The 21818-nt window shown below is 41.1% G+C and overlaps 2 long non-coding RNA genes across 2 annotated transcripts in view; one reads left to right on the plus strand and one right to left on the minus strand.

Annotated features, from left to right (window-relative positions):
• The window catches only part of LOC109499710, a 22434-nt gene extending 20675 nt beyond the window's left edge, over window positions 1-1759 (plus strand). The window contains exon 2 of the long non-coding RNA XR_002157167.3: window positions 1450-1759. This is a non-coding gene — a long non-coding RNA (uncharacterized LOC109499710). The remainder of the gene's footprint in view (window positions 1-1449) is intronic.
• The window catches only part of LOC123385401, a 27165-nt gene extending 5864 nt beyond the window's left edge, over window positions 1-21301 (minus strand). The window contains exons 1-2 of the long non-coding RNA XR_006597846.1: window positions 20371-21301; window positions 2008-2215 (exon numbers count right to left, since the gene is read on the minus strand). This is a non-coding gene — a long non-coding RNA (uncharacterized LOC123385401). The remainder of the gene's footprint in view (window positions 1-2007; window positions 2216-20370) is intronic.
• Between the last annotated feature and the right edge of the window lie 517 nt (window positions 21302-21818).

A 21818-nucleotide genomic window follows, 5' to 3' on the forward strand; every position in this document is an offset into this window, starting at 1 on the left:
TCTCTCTCTGTCTCAAAAATAAATAAACGCTAAAAAAAAAAATTTTTTTTAAAGTAGACTCCATGCCTAATGTGGGGCTTGAACTCACAGCCCTGAGATCATGAGTCAGATGCTCTACTGACTGAGCCACCCAGGTGCCCCAGAAGCATTATTTTTAATGTCTCAAAATAGGAACAACTCTAATATCCACCAACAATTTGAAAAACAAATCAATACATGCAATGTTGACATAAATTAAATACTATAAAGCAAGGAAAACAAATGAGCTGCTCTATACAGCATGGGATAAATCTCACAAATACAATGAACGGTAAACTAAAGAAACCAGACAGAGAAAGTACATGTTATGTGCTTTCATTTGTATAAAGTACTAGTTAGTGGAGAGAGGGACTCATAACTTTCCATTTGTTGGCCAGGTGATGGTTACACCAGTTGTTCTTTTTGTAATAATTCATTGAGCTATGCACCTTGGGCAAAAGTTTGTTGTAAAAAGGAGGGAATGTGTGAACACTTTAATTTAATACAGCATACAAATGAAAATAATCCATTCTCCCTGAGAGAGGCTTCATAGTTGAGTTATGAATGAGGAGGAAATGTGCACCAGGCCAACTGGGGGAAGAAAGTATTCTGGGAATAGGCATTCTTTAAGCCAAATGACAAAAGTGTGAAACAATTGGCCATAAACTGGGGCTCTGCAAGAAATGTCATCTCACAGGCTAGGAGGAAGGGAAGGTGAGAGGGATGGAAGAAACAGGAAAGATCCAGGCCAAGTAATTCAGATTTTATAATGCTGTAGGAAGGTATCGAGAGGTTTTATGTATGGAAGCATAGGTTCTGGTTTGCATTAAAAAAAAAAATCAGGCTGAGTACAGGGTGATTGGAAGGGAATGCCTGATAAAGTGTGCCCACCTCCATACCTTCTCCCCAGTTATTTCGCCCGTACCAAAGGTAGAGTGAGTGAGAGGTCAGATCACAGCTCCAGAAAATAACAAAGCTCACAGGTGAATTCAGTCTCACTCTGTGTCTTCAGCCTCATTAGGACCAGAAAGTCACTGGCTATCAGAACTGGATGACAGGTACAGAATTCTCAGTGATAATTAGTCCACTGAAATGTCTTAGTGCTGATGACTGAATCATTGTCCAAAGTCTAAAATACCAGGAAAGACACTGAAGTACCTGTGTATACGTTCATTTGCTACAACTAGCTTTTCCCGTCCTTCATCAAGCCAAAACTAGCTATTCTAGGCTTTTCTTAGTCAAAACCAGTTATACCTGTTATAATACTTTACCTCCCACAGCTAGCTTGTTACAGACATATATTCACAAATGCAAACTGAGAAAATCTACCTTGTCAGAGTCACACAAACGGGAACCTAACAAACATATAGATGTCCAACCTAACTATTAATCAGATAAGTGCTATAATTAAGATGAAATATCATTTCACAGGTACCGTGTTGGCAAAGATTTTGAAGTCTGACAACGCAACTGGGAAAAAAGAGAACCTTCATATACCGCAGAAGAGAATGGAAATTGGTTTGACTGTTCCGGAGTGCAATTTGTTAACACCTTATAGAGCTAAAAATGCACCAGTTCATCAAACCAGACATGCCACTTCTAGGTAGAAACTGTCTCGAGATCCTCAAATTCTCTGAATAAAAAACCAAGTGTTAACATTCCAACCTGTTGAAGATTAATATTTTTGTAAAATACAGTAAAAACATAAAACAAATAAAACATAAACATAGACAAAATAGGAGCACCTGGGTGGCTCAGTTGGTTAAGCGTTCGACTTTGGCTCAGGTCATGATCTCGCGGTTTGTGAGTTCGAGCCCCACATTGGGCTCTATGCTGACAGCTCAGAGCCTGCAGCCTGCTTCAGATTCTATGTCTCCCTCTCTCTCCGCCCCTCCCCTGCTCACACTTTGTCTCTATTCCCCCCCTCCTCAAAAAATGAATAAACATTAAAATTTTTAAAAATACAAAATACAAGCCTGCATATGATACCTTTTTTTTTTTTCTTGTCAGTTCAGCAGACATCAAAGTACCCAGGTAATTTGCTTTTCAAGTTTCTGAAAGCTTATTCTCAATTTCTGTACTTTGTAGTCATTATCTGGTAATAGTCTTCAGTCCACACTTTGAGGAGCCCAGACAATGCTAACGCTAGCCCGTAGGAACAAGGACATGCATCGAGAGGAGGATGTTCATTGCAGTACTGTTTTAAATATAAAAAAGTTTAAGTTCACTACCATAGTGGAAAATAAACATTATAGTCAAACAATGAAACACAATACAGTAATTAAAATGAATAGATCTAGGGGCACCTGGGTGGCTCAGTTGGTTAAGTGTCCAACTTTGGCTTAGGTCATGATCTCACAGTTTGTGAGTTCCAGCCCTGTGTCAGGCTCTGTGCTGACAGCTCGGAGCCTGGAGCCTGCTTTGGATTCTGTGTCTCCCTCTCTCCTTGCCCCTCCCCCGCTCATGCTCTGTCTCTTTCTCTCTCTCTCTCTTTCTCAAAAATAAATAAACATTAAAAATTGAAAAATGAATAGTTATATAGATATTAACATGGATGAATCCTGAAACTAAAAGATTGAGTGAAAAAAAATTGTTGATGGAATCTTTCTTGCATGGCGTCCTTTGAAAGTTTCAAAAATACTCAAAACAACATCATATGAAAGTGTTATAGATATAAATGTATTTATTACAATTAAGGAATGCGAGATTACATACCAGCTTCAGGGTAGTAATTTTCCTTTGGGAAGTGTGAGAAGGAATATGAGGTAAGGAACCTGATTTTATCTGTAATGTTGTATTTCTTTAAAAAAATTGAAACAGATACTATATAATGTAAATATTTGTTAAATTCGGGTATTGGGTACATAGGTGCCATGTTATTTCCCTTCAAAACATGTTTGAATTATTTCATAAGTTTTCACTTAAAAAGGCAATGAAAACAGTTCAAAGAAATTCAGTACATGTTTGAAAAACAAACAGTTTTAAAGTGTCATAGTTTATTTGGCCAGAATATATGTAGCTTTAGAGAAATAGACTTTATCGTATTAAAACTTTAATCAGTTTTGGTTCACAACAAAATTGAAGGGACGGTACAGAGATTTTCCCTTGTACCCCCTACCCCCACACAGAGAAAACTCCCCCACCAGAGAGGTACATTTGTTAAAACTGATAAACCCAAACTGACACATCATAATCACCCAAAGTCCATAGTTCACTCTTGCTGTTGTATATTTTGTGGATTTGGACACATGAATTAATCATGTACTTTTCATTTCAAAGTTCTCTCTTAAAACTGGAATAGTCCACACACTCATGAATAAATGAATGAATGAAAAAAGCTGCCCTGCTCTGAACACAAAATCTGTGTTCCAGTCTCATCTCTTCCTATAATAACCTGTGTGGATATCAACAAGTCTCAAATCACAGTGGGAAACTTAGAGGTCACCTACTCCACCCTCCTCACTATAAAAGAAACTTGCTTAGGAGCGCCTGGGTGGCTCAGTCGGTTAAGCGTCCGACTTCGGCTCAGGTCATGATCTCACAGTTCGTGGGTTCGAGCCCCGCGTCGGGCTCTGTGCTGACAGCTCAGAGCCTGGAGCCTGCTTCACATTCTGTGTCTCCCTCTCTCTCTGCCCCTTCCCTGCTCATGCTGTGTCTCTGTGTCTCAAAAATAAACATTAAAAACAAATTTTTTTAAAAAAGAAACTTGCTTAGAGAGGCAGTGAATTGACCATCGCCACACACTGATTGTTGCTGAAACCAAGATGAGGGTTGGACATTTGAACATTTTCTTCATTAAAAAAGTCAAAGTCATTTAGAAACAAAAGTACAGCATTATAACTGCTCCTTGTGTCTCTAAGTGTCAATTTCAGACACTTAAATCCAATAGCCCACACTGTTTCTTCTTCAAAACTCAGCTGAGGGATCCCTGGCCCATAAGAAGCAGGGAAAGAATGCTGGCTTTGGAGTCAGGCAGATCTCAGTATGATTTCCAGCCTTGCTCTGTGCTGAGGGCCATATGACCTTGAGCCCACGTTTACTCATCTTCAAGCATGGGAAAAAACAAGTTACAAGTCATATAAGGAGCCCCTGGCACATGATGGACACAATGAGTGTCTAATGAGTGCTCTTTTCTTTCATGATCCTTAACTGCTAAGGCACAGAGCATAAAATGACTCCATGCCTGCCTGGAAGTGATGAGATGGACATGTGACAAACAACTGCAAGAGAGTGAGGCAAGGGCCAACCTAGATACATTCAGAGTACTCTGAGGTAATCGAACAAGCAGCAAGTCACTATTTTGCTATACTACATTGCCACTTAATGTGTCTGAGTTACAATTTATTCACCTATAAAATGGTTCTAGGGGCGCCTGGGTGGCTCAGTCGGTTGAGGAACCGACTTCAGCTCAGGTCATGATCTCACGGTTTGTGAGTTCGAGCCCCACGTTGAGCTCTGTGCTGACAGCTTAGAGCCTGGAGCCTGCTTCAGATTCTGTGTGTGTCTCTCTCTCTCTGCCCCTCCCTCATTCATGTCTGTCTCTTTCTGTCTCAGAAATAAATAAACATTAAAAAAAATTTATGAAATGGTTCTCTGCTTACTATTCTGCTGATTCAAAAGTGAGGGCAGAAAAAAATGAAAGTGCTGGTATGTCATCGAGCATAATGCCAATGCATTGTTTGTCACCCCCACTCCCTGACACAAGTGGGAGGCAGAATAACGGCCTTTCAAACATGTCCACATGCCTAGGTTGCATGGCAAGGAGGGATTAAGGTTGTAGGTGGGATTAAGTTTGCTAACTAGCCACTCCTAAAATAAGGAAGCCATCCTGGATCAACAGGGTGGGCCCAATATAATCACAAGGTCTTTTAAAGGTGGAAGAGGGATGCAGAAGCCCAGAGGTAGTTTTGAAGATGCTCCACTGCTGGCTTTGAAGTTGGAGGAAGGAAATACAGAACAAAGGAATGCTGTTGGCCTCTGGCAGCTGGCAAAGGCAAGGAAACGGATTCTCTCCCAGAGTTTCCAGGAGGAATGGAGCCATGCCAACAGCCCGACTTTAGCCCACAAGACCCATTTCAGAACTGTGAAATAATACATTTCTGCTGTTTTTAGGCCATTACATTTGTGATAATTTGTTTACAGCGGCAGTAGGAAACCAGCACAAACCACAAACTCAATACTCGGAAGACAACAGCATAAAGAATGGGTTGGTGCAAAAGGCAGCACAGACTGTGAGTCCTGGTTTCCTTCTTTTAGATTTCAAGGTCATCACACCAGAGACACTGGGTTAAAAACCAGAGACACTGCCCTTTCACGGTCAATCTGGACCTAGAATCAGCAGGATGGGGTCTTTCATTGAATAGCCTCTAGATCTACTTAGCTCTGACAGGCATAGGCTGGGCTCCTCTCTACTCACTACTGGCCCCAGTATATTCCATGACGGACATCGAACATGGATCCCCCAGAAAAACCCCAACTCCTACGTCTCAGAATATTTCTCTCGGGCCAAATACTGCACACGAATGTTCCTTTATTTCTCCTGATTTTTATTCCAGATATTTAGGTCCACCAGATAAAACTTGTAATCCTCTCTCAGAATGTAGATCAAAGGTCTCTCTCCTACAGTAAGTTCGCTTTTTGGTTCCAGCTCTTCACTTCCCTGTAGCAGTATCCATATCCACGTAATGGAACGGTTGAGTATACTTTCCTACTCGACTTTGGGCTTGGCCAGATTACTTGCTTTCGTCAATGGAATTTTGGTGACTGCGGCAAGAGCAGAGAATGAAATGATTTCTGCACAGTCAGGCTCTCTTGCTTTTTAGTGACTCACTATGAGACCATCTGGTCTGAGGAGGAGGATGAGAACCATGGAGAGCAGATCTGAACCCAACCTGCAGCTTAGAGAGTGCAGCCCAAAGCCTGGAGTCAAGCACAGCCCAGGGAATTGGCTCTCATCTTGCAGACCATAAGCCTCAGAAGCATTCAGTCATCACGTCTTTGAGCAGTTTGTTGCAAAGCATTATTGCGGCAATTGCTGATGGATAATACCTCCTACACGAAAGCTTTTATAGTAACTCTTCCTCAGTAGAAGTGACCAACAGTATCCTCTTTTGTGCCCACTGTACTGTTACAGATTTATATACCTGCCTCCCCAAATGAACTGAAGTTTCTCAAGGGCAGGTACAGAATATCATTTGACTTTGTATCTATGATCCCTAGCATGATGGCCAAAATATAATGGGCCCCTATGCTTTTTTTTTTTAATGAAAAGCTACAATTAAACCAATAAACAAATGAATGAATATAAGGAAGACACTATTCCAAGTCTGAGACCTTGAAGTAGGGGCAGTGCAGGAGAGGAGGAAATCATGGGTTTCTGGGCTGCTGGAAGTGTCTTCAAATACATAAGGAGCCAAGCTTGGTGAGTAGATGGAATAAATCACATTTTTAAAACACAGATGTTCTGTTTTTCAGGTATCTATGCATGCTATTGTGATGAATGAAACACATTTATCTCTAAGTAATAAGAAGTGTGTAGTTACTTGTATTATGTATTTTCGCACATAATGTATAAAAAAACCTCTCATTTCGTATGAGGAATGAAAAGTTTTGACATTACTACAAAATGGGGTAACAACTGTTCTAGACTATTCCCTCTAAAGAAGGGAACTCAGCACTGTGCTGGGTCTCCCTTGCTTGTTGACTGGTAGACCATGTAGCAGGGACTTGGCATGTCTGTCTGGCTTAGTCTTTCCTGAGTGTCTGGGTCACTGCACATTTACATCACAAGGGCAAGGCTACTGTCAGACTTCAAGATACCTCAAAGAAAATTATAAGCTTTCATTCTTTCTCTACCCTTCCTATCACAAAAGCTGTCACATCACTGCATTTTCCAGCTCAGTCTTTGGGTGTAATTATAGTCATTGCCATGAGCATTCTTCCAAAAGAGAGGCTTATTTAATAGGGGGGAGCTCACATGCACAAAAGGAAAGACTGCCAGAACAGGAGTAATGATTGAACACTGAGAGTTTCAAACATAAGAACTATACACTGAAGGTGGCAGGGAACTGACTTAACTGTGTGCCTTCCTGTCCTGAATATTTATAGCAGCAAAGAGGTTTCTGTGCAGAAGCCCTTTCTCCTTAAGTGGGTTTATTTCCTTTATTCTAATTCATTTAAAGGATGCCATCTCTAATCTGTGGATGGAATAGTAGATAGAAATATTTAAGAGTTTGAAGGCATGCTATGGCAACTGAGAATGGAGGTTGGGGAAAGGGAAGCAAATAGATCAATGGTGATTTCACTTAGAATTTTTTTATCTATTCACGGGTGACTCTTCTTTATTTTTTCAAAAAAATTTTTTTAACATTTACTTATATTTGAGAAAGAGAGAAAGAGAGAGTGCAAGCAGGGGAAGGGAAGAGAGACGGAGACACAGAATCCAAAGCAAGCTCCAGGCTCCAAGCTGTCAGCACAGAACCTGACGCAGAGCTCGAACCCATGGACCCTGAGATCATGACCTGAGCTGAAGTCGGACGCCCAACCAACTGAGCCATTCAGGCACCCCTCAAGTTCTTGACTTAAGCCAGGACACAGGCATAGTTCTCTGGGGCTGACAGAGCTAATAGGAAACTCTGGGGAAGATGTTAGGTAAAAAAACATTTATTGATGAACACATGAATGAGTGAGTGAATAAACAAACAAATGCTTCAGACTAACCGTTTGCTCTCCTGCCCCCTCAATCACCCTTCCCTGAGCACCCTACCCTCCTGTGGCAATAAAGTACTTTCTATTTCCCAAACATCATGCTTCCTCGTGCTGTAAACTCTGGCTCCCTTATCTCCCCATGCAGACCACCATAGCCTGGTAGCTTCCTCCTCAACCTTCAAGTCACAACTCAAGCTCCGTGCTCTGATAGTACTTTATACAAATATAATGGTACAAAACGTATTATAGTGCAATTCTCCCAGCTTCAGTGCAGGAACCATGCATTTTAATCACCGCAGCTAGTCATCTGCCTTAACGCCTGGCGCATCGCAGGTATTCAGTAAGTGATCACCGAATGACCTATCTGACTCTTCCAGTGCCCTCCAAATCAGACTATAAATTACTTCAGTGCAGGATGATCTCTTCTACAATTCTTTCCTTATACATCTTCCTTCCCCAGCACATACCAGTCCCTCACCCTGTCCCAGAATTGATCAAGCAGCAAAAGGAATAAGACATAGTTGTGGGTTTTGGGAAGGAGGAGAGAGGAAAAAATCACTGGATGAATTTTAGCTGGAGGTGACGTCACCAGATTTACCTGTGGGAAAGAAACGTTATAGTTTATAGACAGTAGCATTTTGAAGTAGACAAGAAGGTCATAGTGATAGTACAGAAGAAAGATGATTACAGGTTAATGCAGATTTTAACTAGGATCAGGGCAGTGGGAATACAGAGCTGGGGATATAGATCATGTGTCTCAGAGACAGCATTTATAGGATTTGGTGGCTGACTAAAAATGATGCAAAAGATGGAAAGAGTCTAGGATGACTGGAAGGTAGTTACCTTGGGTGAACCATGTGTCCTTCAGTAGGTGGGGGTACAGGGGGGATAGGTCCACCAGAAGAAGGGAGAAGGGCCCTGAGTTAAGTGTCTCTTTTAGTGCAAATGAAAACCCCATGGATCCTCCAGAAGATAAATACCCACCAGCTGTCAGTTGTTCCGGAGGAGAGCAGTCTGGGCTAAAGATACAGATTTGAGAGTCATTAGTGAACAAGTGGAAGTTGAAGGTTAGGTAATGACTTATTTTGCCCAAGGATATTATTGTATACAGAAGAGGTTTTAGGGATCTGGGGTGGGAAATTATATGGTTATATAGAAAATGTTGGGGAGTTGACTTAAACTACATGCCTTCCATTGCTAAATATGTGCAGAAGCAGTTTTAAAGAAGTGAGTATTGATAGTGTAACACCTTTCCTCCGGGGCTGGCTGTGTGTAATTTGAAAAGCTCCCTACGTGTGTCTGATATAATCTCTCATCTCGTGAGCCACTGTGGAACATACTTCCACAACACTCGATATACCTATCTACGTGTCTGACTTTCCTACTAGATTCTGCGCTGAGAGCAGGAATTTTATCTTGCTCAAATCTATATCCCCAGCACTTAGCACAGTATCTGGCACACGGGTATCCAGATGCTGTAGGAGTCAGATGATCTTGTTGATTATTATTGATTTCATGGGTATGGCTTGTCACCGACATCTTAAATGTGAGGAAAGGAGGCCCCACAAGATTGAATAACTTCGTCATGTCATGCCGCTAAGAGGTGGTTCAGCAAATATCTTGCCCCAGTGGCAATCCAGTGCTCTCTCACCATGGCCCATTGCCTCTGCTCACTTAGATCCACTGCCATCACCAGGCAGGGTGGGAAGATAACTTAGCAACTGGCTGTAGCATTTCTGAACACCTTGCTAAATTAAATTCAAAGTACCCTCTAAAGTTTGCTCAGCTTGCCTTCCCACTCTCGGCTAGCAGACGTCTTGAAATATCAGGTGAGAAGAATAAATATTAAGATAGGAGCCATATCAGAGTGGACTCACTGTACAGAAATACTCAGGCTGGCTGGAGAAATAGAAGGAATGACTAAGTGAAGGAGAAGTGTGTGTCATAATTCTAGATAAGCCTCACCCCTTTTATCTGATCAAATAAGGAGTTTGTTTTCACATGTTTCTTATGTGAATAATCCAATTTTTCAAGCAGGAAATTAAAAGCTTTGCTGCTCTTTAGATCTGTCTTTAACCAAAAAAATTGACATGTGGTTTCTGTATTTAATATATGGAATATATGCTAAAGAAAAAAAAAAGAAAAATGCTAGAGGGGGTTTTTATGAGAGGAAATTTTATGATGGAAAAATGTAGAGGAGCAGTACGGAAATCCAGCTCATCCATGGTTTGGGAACAAACAGCCCTTGACTTGTAAACACCTACTACGGATGAGGTAACATTGACTCTCAGCTGGCCAGAACTCCTCCGGGAAAGCTGTCATGGAGAATGTGGCAGCTTTCTGAGAGCCTAGGCATCCAAGGGTGGTAAAAGGAAGACCCTGAAAAATCAACAAAGCTTGGAGGAGCTGTCTCAATGGGTATACTCTCACGGGGCAGGGATGCTGCTTAGATTTCTCTTTGTGAAATAAGCCTCAATGAGGAAGAACTACGAACGTTAGGAGGGTAGAGGCCACAACCAGTCATGGAACTGGATGGGGGTTAGTATAATCTGTTTGCTTTGGAACAAATAGCAGTAGCTCCAGAAGCAAGGGGAGCTGGGTTGGGGGAGCTGGCCAACACTGCCCACTCCTCTGAGTCAGGCAACGTGGATGGGCTTCACTCCACCTAAGGATCCAAAGGGCAGAGGAAATAAGAGTCAGGAGACAGGTACAAGAAGAAAGTAGAGTGCCAAAGACCAGATTTGCCCAAGTAGAAACTTGGCCATGGGATGACCACGTACTAGGAAAGGGGAAGGGATTCTCTTTCTCTTTTACTACAGACCTGGAAGCCTTCCCGGAGCTTTCTTGGCTTAAAGTCTCCTTTCCTTTCTCTGTGATTCAAGGTCCTTTGTTCATCCTTTGCTTATAATGGATGTTTTTGTAGTTATCTGAATTGACCCCTTGAGTTAAGCTCATGAGAGGGAAATAACACTTAACAGTAATCAAATGTACTGGCTACTTTAAAATTGTTATTTCATTTCAGTCTTATGCCAATCCTGTAAAGAGAGAACTATTATTATCCTCAGGAAACCAAGCCTCAGAAAGTTAAATATTTTATTCATATTCACCAAGAAGTAAGGGGCAGGGCAGAAATTAAAATCTGAACCTGAAATCTTCCTTCCAGAGATTTGCTTGTCTCCCATGAGGCCCCAAATCAGTTCTTGCATGCCATTTTCCTCTCAGAGTACTTAGCATGGCAACTTGCACATGTTAAGTACTCAATACAAGTTTATTGAATTGATTTTGAGTTTGTCAGTTTTTTTGGGGGGGTGTCCTTTTTTATTGAATTGATTTCAGGGTATTATTATTACATGAGAATGTATGTTAGTAGAGACGTCCCAGACATAAATCTTGTCTCCCTTCTTGGAGTCTCTCAAGTGCCTCACCCACCTACAGTCCACTCTACTCTAGATTTGGACGGGAGGCCACATTTCAGGACATTGGTCTGGCTTCCTGGGAGCTTCTGAAAGTCCAGATGACAACACTGAAATATGGGGGGATCAGGTCCCAGTGGGATAAAGTTCAATGAAAGGTAAGTGGGAGAGAAGGGAGCCAGATGGATAAACCGTGTCCTTTCTTTTCTCGTAACCTTTGTGGAGAAAGTCCTACTGAATGGTGAAAGTGTTATGCTTTCTGAGCTATCTGGCAAGTACTAGTTGGCAGGGTAACTCATTGCCTCATAAGGCCTTGCATTTTTTCTTATGGCACTTTTGTTCTTCTTCACCTGCACTGCCCTGGGCTGGCACTTCCCAAGTAAAACGTCACCGCTGAGGCTAAGGAATAGACATGTGCTAGGTCATAATATAAATAATCCAATAGGGGGCACCTGGCTGGCTCAGTCCGAAGATCATGCTACTCTTGATCTCAGGGTCAAGAGTTCCTGCTCCCCATTGCACATAGAACTTATTTAAACAAAGAAAAGAAAAGAAAAGAAAAGAAAAGGAAAGGAAAGGAAAGGAAAGGAAAGGAAAGGAAAGGAAAGGAAAGGAAAGGATCCAGGGAAACCGTAACAAACATATATGCACCTAGCAACAGAGACGTAAAATAGATTTATAAAGAAAAAATGATGAGATTGGCAAACTCTTAAGTCAAACTGGGAGATTTTACTATACTCCCCTCAGAAGCTGATAGATTTCAATACTTCTCACTTTGAAGTTGAGACAAAGAGAAAAGAAATTAAGTGTACCAGATCCAAATAAGAAAAATGATGCAAAATATCTTTGAAAACCCAACTGGAACGTGGAATCCTATTGAATAATCATAACATAGCTTCTATGGAAATATAGGTTTGGGGTTTCAGAAAAATGTCATAGTTTAGGATATAACAAATTTCTAAGTCAAGGAGAACCCAGTTCGCAAAGTCAGGGTGCAGTGCTATGGCACCTAGATTCCCATGTGCAGATACTACTGGCCCCAGGCTCCTGGGTCACTGTACATGGAAGATCACCCTTCCATCTGGTCAGAGCCCATGCTGAGCTGTTAGAAGGTGGGCTTTTGAGGATTTTTTTGGTCTCTGCCCCCAGCCTCCCAATCTTTTAACTCTTTCCATGTGATGAAAAACTGCATACCAAGCAAAGTTAGCCCAGAAACTGGAGAACTGTGAGAAAGTTGTTTTGATGCTAATGCTTCTACTGAGTTTTGCATTTGAAATTCTTGGTGGTCTTTTACAGTAAATACACATAAAATTTTACCCACTCATAGTTTCTCATGTACCATATATTCAGGTCACTATTAATTTGAATTCCTGCCTTCCTGAACAATCTGCAGTTTTCTAATGACACATTGGATTAATTTAAAAAACACTTGCCATTTTTTTCTTCATTATAAAAGCAACACTTATTCGTTGTAGAAGACTTGGTAAACACAGAAAAGCAGAAAGAAGAAAATAAAATTCACTCATTATCCTACCACTCAGTGGTGGCCACTTTTGCATTTTATCTTAACCCCATCACAACTTTTTGAAACTGACTGACTAGATTTTCCTGAAGTTCTCAGGCTGGCTTTTCCTTCCCGCCTCTGTCCTTTCTTTCTGTTCTCCTTCTGGCCTCTCTCCCGCCCCATTTCCTTTATACCTGCCGTTCATCACTAAATAACAATCACCTTCCCAAATTACTATTTCAAATTTCGTTATATTTATTAACTCAGAAAATTTAGGTGTAAGAGATCCATAGGTGAAGACATGAATTTGTTCATCAGATTTGATGTAAAAGGTAACTACTAGCACAGGTCACGGGAGGGATGGATTGGGCGAGACAAGAGGAAGAATCAGTACCTGGAGCTACCCCAAAAGCTCACTTTCTCCCAGTTCTACCGAGTCACCAATCTGGATGAGCAAAAGCTATTTACTGTGCTCTAATAATAATGATACATAGGCACATAGCACTCACTATGTGCCAAGCCCTTTTAGAAGCACTTTGTATATGCTAACTTATTTAGTTTTTATACTAGTTTTGTGTCAGAAGTACTAGTGATATCATCCCATTTTGCAGAGAAGGACACTGAGACATGAAAAAATTAAGTCACTTGCTCAATGTTCCAAAGCTACTAAGAAACAGAGATTGGATTTGAACCCTGCCCATCTGTTTCCAGACTTGGTCTTTCAAACCACTGTGCTACCCTGCATGCAAAGTCCCTTCATATTCTGGAAGTGGTGATTTCCACAGCATGGGATGTGAGAGACAACTTTAGGCAGTTCATGGAGAAATTTCTAAAATACTTTGTATTTACTTAAATGTGTGTTAGAAAAAAATATCCTTCACAAGAGTGATATTGCAAATATTTTTGCTCAGGATGAATAAAGCTTAAAGTCAATTTCAAGAACCATATTAATAACAGTACAGATGGTATATAAAGGTTGCAAAAATAAAAGTGACACGCTAATGAAATCTAGGAAACACTGTTCATTTAAAACCAACATCTCACCTCCAACTCAATGCATCTTGAGGAGATTCCCCACCAGCAGAATGGATCAAAGATGGCTGACTCTAATCCTTGTCCATATTGAATTCTGCTAGCACACTAAGCGAGGGTCTTTGGTGGAACTGCTTTTTAAAAAAGTCATACCCTTTCCTCTCCTATAAATTAAAATTCTACTAGTTTATTAGACATTTTCTGTGTTGAAAAACTGCCAGTCTGGGTTTCTTAGTCTAAGGTTCTAACCAAGGAGTGGTCAGGAAACTGATAGGTATTCTGTTGCTAATCTTTTCTACATTTTTATTGACTTTCAGAGGGTTTTGTTAGAAGTAACACACGTTGTGTGTAGTGCTTACACCCAATGCCTTGGCCATGGGCTGGCTGGATGAGAGGCAAATAGACCTCCCCTCACTGATATGCACCAAATTCTGCCCCAAAGGAGTCAGGGTCAGGAGGGACAGTGTTTTGGCAGCTCAGATAGCCATTTGCAGTGGATAAATAAACATGTATTCTGTATACAGTTCTTTTAAATTTATGTTTCAAAGACTTGAAATCCTACAAATCCATAATCCTACAAACTTCTTGGCTATATAGAAATTGAGGATGTTTTTTCAATTTTGTACAAGGTCCTTTTTATGTCAATGCAAGAGGCATTTTTTTCTCTAGTTTCAGTTATAGAAATAATAGACCTTTATTTTAGGAAATTGTGAATATACTGTTTTGATACAATAAATCTCAGAGTCCAATTAGTAGCCCTCTCTCTTAGTAAGTAGTGGCTTTCATACCTCAGATACACAGAACCCAGTGCATACAATTTTTTTTAGTTTTTAAAACTTATTTATTTATTTAGAGAGAACAAGTGAGGGAGGGGCAGAGAGAGAGAGAGGGAGAGAGAGAATCCCAAGCAGGCTCTGTGCTATCAGTACAGAGCTACACATCAGGCTCGCTCTCACGTGAGATACTGTGAGATCATGACCTGAGCTGAAATTGGGCTTAACCAACTGAGCCACCCAGGTGCCCCTCTTCATTCTTTCACTCAAAATTATTTTCTTCTATGGCATAGTATCTGTATAATCCACTTTATAGGCTGTATGGAATAAAACAGAAGCAAATCAATAAAACTATTATTCCCCAAATACTAAGTGTTCAGTAGAATGTGACTCAAACAAGTAAAAGCAGGGAAACTGTAGACATTTTTTTTTTTTTTTTTTTTTTTTTACTGCCAGTCACAATTAATTTGGCTTGGTGGGGCAAACCTAATTCAGGGGTCTTTTCCAATCCCACTCTGAGACATATATATTCACAGTACATTTGACAGCATATTTTTTCCTCTTCCTGCCTTATGTCTCAATAGGAGAACTAATTGCCTGAGTGTGGAGCTCAAGCAAGTGGACATATCCTTTTTTTTTTTTTTTCTGGACAGACTACCCAATCTTATTTTATTTTATTTTATTTTATTTTTTTAATGTGTATTTATTTCTGAGAGAGAGGGAGACAGAGCATGAGCAGGGGAGGGGCAAGAGAGAGAGGGAGACACAGAACCTGAAGCAGGCTCCAGGCTCTGAGCTGTCAGCACGGAGCCTGACGTGGGGCTTGAACTCATGAACTGTGAGATCATGACCTGAGCCAAAGTCGGATGCTTAACCAACTGAGCCACCCAGGCACCCCAATTTTAGACTGGGTCTGGGTATTTGTGATTATATGCATGATTCTTTTGCTTTATGACAGTTCATGGTCATTCTAGATCATAGATCTATTTAAAATAAAAAGAAAAAAGCCTCTAAAGAAATTCGCAGCACAAAGAAAGAAGTTGGAAAACCTAAGTGTTGGTCAAAACACTTCCCTGAGACTGGTCAGGGTGCACCCTGCCTCTGTAAGGGCTCATTGCAAAATAAATGCTGAATACGATTTTTGCTTGTTTTTTGTTTTTTGTTTTGTCAAAGTGAAAGTTTCCTTCAGATTTCTTTTGGTTAGCAAAGAGAGGTATTAATATAGGCATTAATCAATACAGGTATTAAAAAGTAGGCAACACCTGTGTCCAGAAATGTACCATGTAGTACATTGGTTTCCATACTTTGCTGCACATTAGAATCACCTAGGAATCTTTAAAATATACAGATGTCCCCTTCCTATCAGACATACTGATTTTATTGGTAAGGGTGCAGCACAGGGATTTTGATAAGCTCTCTAGGTAATTCTAATGTGCAACAAATCTTAAGAACCATCTTAAGCTAGTAGATGCCATCTGATCTTTGGGCACATAATATCCAAAAGTGCTTAGCAAAATTATAATAGAAAACTTGATCTGCCTAAGCCTTCTACTGGAAAGGATCTTCTGAGCTTTCAACTCAGACACTTTAGATCCATTTTCTGGTAGTTTTTATGAAAGTTTTTCTAGGTTTTAACTGTTAACTGTTAAAAGGCCAACCTTGATAGTCAAGCAAAACTAGAAAAAAATTAGTTATTTAGGGTAACATAAAATTAGTTATTAACGTATTAGTTACTAACATAAAATTAGTTATTTAGGGTAACATAAAATAGATATTGTAAGTAGAATCTTAAATGATGCAAAGAAAAATAGTTCAAAGTAGCATGAAAAACTGCTTTGTAAACAAATTGATAATGGAAATTTCCTATTAAAATATGTAGGATCCTAATGGGGCACCTGGGTGGCTCAGTCAGTTGGGCACCCGTCTTTAATTCAGGTCAGTATCTCATGTTTCATGAGTTCGAGCTCCGCATCAAGCTCTGTGCTGACAGCTCAGAGCCTAGAGCCTGTTTCAGATCTGTGTCTCCCTTTCTCTTTGCCCCTCCTCCACTCACACTCTGTCTCTCTCTCAAAAATAAATATTAAAATTAAATAAATAAATAAATAAATAAATAAATAAAACATGTAGGATCCTAAAAATGGGTTCTGGATCCAACTTCCAAATTATGGCAGGGATTCCCCCCTCCTTAAATGAAAAGCAATTCTCCGGACACCAGCTGGGTGTACTACAACTCAACTCAATTCTGACACTATCTACCTGGAGGTAGTGTCAGATCTCACAGATTTAGGGCTCAATCCCACAAAACTGTCCCCACAACTTCAGATACCAACTGAAAGCCCAGGCTTCTGACCCACTGGCCATAGATTGAAGGTTCCAACAACCCCAACCTTGGATTCAATTAATTTGCTAGAGCTGCTCACAGAACTCGGAAAAAACATTTTACTTACTAAATTACTGGTTTTTTATAAAAGGGTATATAATTCAGGAACAGCCATATGGAAGAGATGCCCAGGGCAAAGTATGAGGAAAGACAGCAAAGCTTCCATCCCCTTTCTAAACACACCACTCTCCCAGGACCTCCAAGCTCCAATCTGGAGTTCTCTGAACCCTGTCCTTTTGGGGTTTTAAGAGGTTTCATTACAGAGGCATGGTTGAAAAAAGGAAGCATTTGAAACTGGATATTATTCAACATCTAGTCCCCTCTACCCTCCTGGAGGTCAGCAGGAAATGGGACTGCAAGTTCCACCCCTACAATCACAAGATTGGTTCTCCTGGCTACCAGCCCTCAACCTCAGGTGCATTCAAAAAGTTACCTTATTAACCTAAGACAGCTTTAGCACTCTCATCACTAAGGAAATTCCAAGGGTTTTAGGAGCTCTGTGCCAGGAATAGTGAACCAAGATCAAATATATCCTATTATAAATCACAATATCACAGATCCGTATGAAAAAAGTAATAAAACTTTATTGAGCTATAATAGAAGATTTAAATGAATGGGAAAATATAGTGTGTTTCTGGGCAAAAGGACAGAAATACAATATTATATTTACCCAGATGGATCAAAGAGTCAGACCTCTGTTTGAATCCCAGCTCTTCTATTTATTAACTTCTTGAACTTGGACCAGGATTCATGGGAATATGGGAAGATGCATACTATCAGGCCTCATGAGGTCAGGAGGACCAAGGCTTTTTGGGATCCAACACAGCTGCAGGGTCCAGGTCATCCAGAGCAGTGCTTCCCAAATGTCAGTAGGCAAATCAGCTAGGAACCTGGTCAGGTTGCAGATTCTGATTTAAGTCTGGGATTTGGCCTGAGTTTCTGCATTTCCAACAAGTTTGTGGTGATGCTGAGGCTGCTGGTCTGCAGACCACACTTTGAGGAGAGGAGATATCTATTTCCTCAGCTGTGAGAGTTACTAGAGCCCCTGTTCTTTTCTCTGTCCTGTGTCTCTCCAGGAATCTGTAGCTTCTGTTCCATGTCCAGTTGCTAATATCTTAATTACAATTTCCACAACAGAAAAGTCTGGATGGATTGATTAATATCAGTGTGACGAAAATATAGGCACCTTTTGAAATACTCTTTTGTACCCTCTAAAGGTACCTTCTATTTGGTATCGCTTACATAATCAGAAATTAAAAAAAACATATTTTATGCTATTTGTAACTAACATTATCACTTTGGCTGTCTTAGTCGTGATGCTGGATACCTACAGAGCTGTAGAGAAAAACAGATTTGAGACGCAGGGAATAGAAGCCAGAGCACTAAAGAGCAAATCCTAAGGACACAGCCAGCATGTTTGGAAGGGACTGCAGGATTCCAAAGGGGCCAGTAAATTGCATCCAAACACCAAGATGTAGAAGCCACTTGTAGGCAACAGGCTTGAGCCATGGAAACTTGAGCAAGGCAAAGGGGCCCACAGCGACCCCCCAGCTGACTGACACAAACAGGCTCATTATGCCCTAGGCCTTAGCCAACCAATGGGATCCTTACAACTGGGCACATTTCCTAAGATGACCAAAACAAGTAAAATTCCATATGTCTCTATACTCTTTTACTCTGCCCTGTAACTATAGCCCCTCACCATTGCTTCGTGGCAGACAGTCTCTCCTTTGCTGTCCTGCCTGCTGTTCCCTTGTAGTGTATTCAATAAACTTCTATCTCCTTTGGTCGGACTTGGGTGAATTCTTTCACCACCCTCGACACAGGCACCTATCCAATCAGGACAACCCACATGAGAGCCTTGCTCTCCTGAACCGAGGAGATTCCTCATGTTCTTATTGGTCAGTGAGTCTTAACCTGCACTGCAGCTTTTGAAGATTAATAAAGGGAAATCTTGTTTAGAATAGAGTCAGGGGGCCAGAAGGAGGAGCTCTTCTGCCCTATGGCTCACCATCAATTGCAAATCCAACAGGAAGAGTGGGACTTTGGGAGTGTTTACTAACTACCCTAGCCGGCAAAGAAAGGTTTTCCTCCTACCCCAGTGGCAATAGCCCAGCCAATGAGAGACTGTCAGAGCTCAGTCAATAAAAAGCCACTATACAGCAAACTCTCAGTTTATCTGGTGGACTTTTTGCTTCTAACAGCCTTCCCAATACCCCACAATACCCCACTTTGCTCTATGAAAGAGCCGCCGTCTCCTTTGTTCTGTGGATTTGCCTATGGTTTTGCTATAGCTTCCTAGTTCTGGATTGCAATTCTCTGCCATGCCCAAATAAACCCATCTTTTGCCAGTAAAATAACTGGCAGTTTTAGTTTTTAAGGTTAACAATCTGTATGGGATCACTTTGTAAGGGAGTCAGAGAGCTCTGTCATTCTATCACTGCTTCCTTCTTTTTTTTATTAAATTTTTTTAATATTTATTTTTGAGAGAGAGAGAGAGAGAGAGAGAGAGAGAGAGAGAGAGAGCACAAGCAGGGTAAGGGCAGAAAGACAGAAAGACACAGAATCCAAAGCAGGCTCTAGTTGGTCAGCACAGAGCCCAATGCTGGACTCAAACTCACAAACCACGAAATCACGACCTGAGCCAAAGGTGGACGCTTAACCGACTGAACAACCCAAGCGCCCCTATCTCTACTTCCTTCTCTAGACAGGCTTGCAAGGACTCTGCTGCCTGCCACGCAAGGGAACACAGATAAAAGGAGCAAGAGAAGATCATCAGAGAGTATACCTAGGAGCTAGAGTTGGCCTCTCGGTAACTAAAAGTTCTAATAAAATATTTCTCCAGATCTGTACTAATGACTAGCTTAGGGCTTAACCAGACCAAGATGGTATGTTTAACCAGCCTCTTTTATTTTCAACTAAGTAACTTCATCAGAGAAACAAATGTTGAACATAATGTAGTTAGGTGTAAATCAACTTATAGCCCTCCCCTTCTTTTAAAAGCTCTAGGGTTCAACTAAAAATTCCTTCAAAAAATGGCCCAAAGACCCCAGCCTCTCAGTAGGCCAGAGCTAAAGGGTGGCTCCACTGTGCTAGGCTTCAGATACTGTTTCAGTAAAAGAAAAGGGCTCTCTTTAGCCTGGGTCCTTGCCCCGCCCCCAGCAGCCCCCCTCCCCCCGCCACGATGGTCATTAGCCTTTTGTTTGTATCAGTTACAAGAAGCCAGAGGTAGGAGAGGACTGCTTTCTGGACTCAACGGGCTGGGATGTCAGCTGATCCTGCCTCATGCAGACCCCACCTCCCATTCCCTAGTTGACCTTAAGTACAAATGACACCTGCCCCGAGACCGAAACTGAAGGACAACCTTCGAGACTGCCATTTACAGGGTTCTGCCCCCACAACATGAGTTCTTCACTGGGGGTGCTCAGGGCACACATAAGCTACTAGTAGCATCTTATGAGCTGCTGAAGGTAGGGCAGGGCTAAGGACCCGACAGTATTTACCAGTTCAGCACAGATACCATTTAGATCATATGGTACAGACCTTATCCCACTGTGATGAGCCAACTGGTATGTGTAGATATTTATAATTGAGTCATTAAATAGTTATTCACTTTGGTTTGTTTTGCTGACATTCTCACTTGATCCCTGAAGACCCTCAAACACCAGTGGTTTTATGATGTAATAAAGACTTTCTGTGGTGGCTTGAGGCTATTTACTTCCTTCTTCTATGCATTGTTATGGCAGTTGAGAGAAATCAAAATTAAATGAGGAGGAAAATCAGTGTGCCTCTAGGGGTAAGGACAAAAGGGGAAAATGTCCATAGGCGAGGCAAAGCTAAATAGCATCTTTGGAAAATTAGAAATGTCTACTGGGTGATTTTTAAAATGTTTACTGCAGGTGTGGTGCAAACTCCCTCTGCTATTTCTCCCATAAAATATTCAGTAAAATATATGGTATTAACTATAGTTAGTGTGAATGTGTGAATGGAATATTTCAGAGTACGCCAAGATCTGCTACGCTCCACGTTGTGGTGGATGTAAAGAAAACATGCCAGGACTCTTGGGCACAGGGGCTGGAAGACAGGCGCCCACCAGTGGGGCGCTGTTTGGGGAACTGTTACTCACATTGCAATGTAGGCGAATGTTGTCCCCTAAAGTTGTGATGTTCTCAATCTGCACAACCATCCATGGTGGTCTTAAATTCAGGGTCAGCTGGCAGATAGGTAGACTATGCTTTGTTTTTTATATCGGCACATTTATAGAGCATTCCCTGAGTATATGAGTAGGATTTTATTCTTGCCCTTGAGTTTCCTTTCTGCTTTAGGGAAGGCAAAATTAAATGTAAAGATAAAAATGTAAAGTGGCACATGCTGAATGTCACATGAATGACGCTGAAAACTCTTCTCAGATATACTAGTGCTATGGGATGCTCTGTGAAAAGCATCCTGAGGCCAATTAAGTTGAGGAAACATACTATGTCCTTTCCTTGGAGACTCACCATGCATATGAGCATATTAAAGGAGTCTAGACAATAAAATCTGCCTACCTTTTGTTAGCCCAGAGTTTCCTATCTATTTCAACATGAAACATGTTTTTGTGTAACATCTATGGACATTCCAAGAAAATGGGGGAGATTTTGTTGTAGAAGGTGCATGCGGAGGATTTAAGGAGGGAAGGAATCACTCTGGGCTGGAATTACTGTTCTATGGAAGCATTTCGGGGATGCGAAGGAAAAGCAGTACAGCCTTATGAGATAGGCAACATGTAGGTGAACAGAGCTGGGGGGGGGAAGAAGAATACCCAGGAATCATGACAGCAAGGCAGGAAGGTAGGAACACACAGCGGGGTTTGGAGACCTTTGAGCCTTGACTTTTGGGAAGAAGCAGGGTAAAAAACATTTTGAGAGCCTTTAAAAAATTTTTAGAGTTTATTTATTTATTTTGAGAGAGACAGGGAGAGTGCAAGTGAGGGAGGGACAGAAAGAGAGAGA

This window comes from Felis catus, chromosome B2, assembly GCF_018350175.1.
Source record: "Felis catus isolate Fca126 chromosome B2, F.catus_Fca126_mat1.0, whole genome shotgun sequence".
Taxonomy (NCBI): Eukaryota; Metazoa; Chordata; class Mammalia; order Carnivora; family Felidae; genus Felis; species Felis catus.